Here is a 2,023-nt window from a genome sequence, read left to right as displayed (position 1 = left end):
TGCTATTGCTTTCTTCATGTCAAATACATATTCCTCCGACTATGAGATTATGCAACTCCCGTATACTGGAGGAATGCCTTGTGTGCTATCAAACATCAAAGCATAACTGGGTGATTATAAAAATGTTCTACAGGTAACTCCAAAGGTGTTTGTTGGGTTGGCATAGATCAAGATTAGGATTTGTCACTCTGAGTATTGGAGATGTATCTCTGGGCCCTCTCGGTAATGCACATCATAAGAAGCCTTTCAAGCAAATTGAATAATGAGTTAGTTGCAGGATGATGCATTATGGAACAAGTAAAGAGACTTGCCGGTAACGAGATTGAACTAGGTATGAAGATACAGACGATCGAATCTCGGGCAAGTAACATACCGATGACAAAGGGAATAATGTATGTTGTCATAACGGTTTGACCGATAAAGATCTCCGTAGAATAAGTGGGAGCCACTATGAGAATCCAGGTTCCGCTATTGGTTATTGACCGGAGAGGTGTCTCGGTCATGTCTACATAGTTCTCGAACCCGTAGGGTCCGCACGCTTAACGTTCGATGAAGATTTTGTATTATATGAGTTATGTGATTTGGTGACCGAATCTTGTTCGGAGTCCCGGATGAGAACACGGACATGACGAGGAGTCTCGAAATGGTCGAGAGGTAAGAATTGATATATAGGTTGATAGTATTTGGACATCAGAAGTGTTCCGTATAGTATCGGGTATTTATCGGATTACCGGGGGGGGGGGGGTTACCGGGGAACACCATGCAAGGGATGCTCACCTCGCATACCCGAGCGCGGTCTGTCAACGTCAGGATCACGCTGGCGGATCTTCAGAAGGGCAACTCCACCATTTCGGAGTACGTTGGTAAGATCGGAACTCTTTGTGATGAATTGATGGCCTCAGGAAAAAAGGTGGACGAAGAAGATGTGGTTTCACACATCCTTGCTGGGCTGGAGGAAGAATTCGATCCCGTGGTTTCTGCCATGTGCTCATGGGTCGAACCTGTGACTGTCCCGGAGCTATACTCGCAGCTTCTGAGCTTCGAGACGCGCATGAACCTTCACGGGGGAGCCTCTCAGTCCTCCGCCAACGCTGCATCACGCGGGCGCTTCAACAACTTCAACAACAAGCAGAACGGCAACGGCGGCAGCGGTGGTGGTGACCGCGGTCGCGCCTTCAACAACAAACAAACTGGCGGCGGTGGTAACCGCGGCCGGAGCTTCAACAATAAACCCAAGGGCGGTGGTGGCCGTGGCAATTCAGGAGGAAACGGCGGCGGCTTCAACAACAACTCCGCTGCCAAACCAACGTGCCAGATCTGTGGCAAGGTTGGGCATGTTGCTTGGAAGTGCTGGAAGCGGTACGACTCCGCCTACCAGGGAGGGGAAGAGCGCTCGGCGAACATTGCTGCTCCTCAATACGGCATAGATACAAATTGGTATATGGACAGTGGTGCAACTGACCATATTACCGGTGATCTGGAGAAGCCCACAGTCCGGGAGAGGTACACCGGCAACGAGCAGATTCACACCGCAAATGGTTCAGGTATGGCAATTAATCATGTTGGTCATACAACTAATTATACCCCAGATCGTGAACTTCACCTAAATAATGTTCTTCATGTTCCGGAGGCCACCAAAAGTTTGATCTCTGCAAGTAAACTTGCTCTTGGTAATGACACTTTCGTTGAAATTCACCCTCATTTTTTTCTTGTCAAGGATCTGGAAACGAAGAGGGTTCTACTTTGCGGCAAGGGTAGGAGAGGTCTCTATCCTCTCAAACACATCGGGGAAAACGTCACAAAGCATGTGCTAAGTGTCACCAAGCCATCTTCAGACTTGTGGTATCGACGTTTAGGTCACCCATCTTCCATTGTTGTTAGGAAGATCGTTAGTGAGAATAAACTCCCATGTGTTAGCAATGATGAAAATAAATTTGTATGTGACGCATGCCAAAAGGGCAAAAGTCACCAGCTACCATATCCTTAGTCTATGAGTGAATCAAAATTTCCTTTGGCACTTATC

The 2,023-nt window shown here is 47.7% G+C and overlaps 1 pseudogene; it reads left to right on the top strand.

The window, feature by feature from the left end:
- The first annotated feature begins 907 nt into the window (after positions 1-907).
- Positions 908-1,046, top strand: LOC123163375 (uncharacterized; annotated as a pseudogene).
- The last annotated feature ends 977 nt before the right edge of the window (positions 1,047-2,023 follow it).

The sequence above is a fragment of the Triticum aestivum genome, chromosome 7B, assembly GCF_018294505.1.
Source record: "Triticum aestivum cultivar Chinese Spring chromosome 7B, IWGSC CS RefSeq v2.1, whole genome shotgun sequence".
NCBI lineage: Eukaryota > Viridiplantae > Streptophyta > Magnoliopsida > Poales > Poaceae > Triticum > Triticum aestivum.
This window is presented reverse-complemented; position numbering and strand designations above follow the sequence as displayed.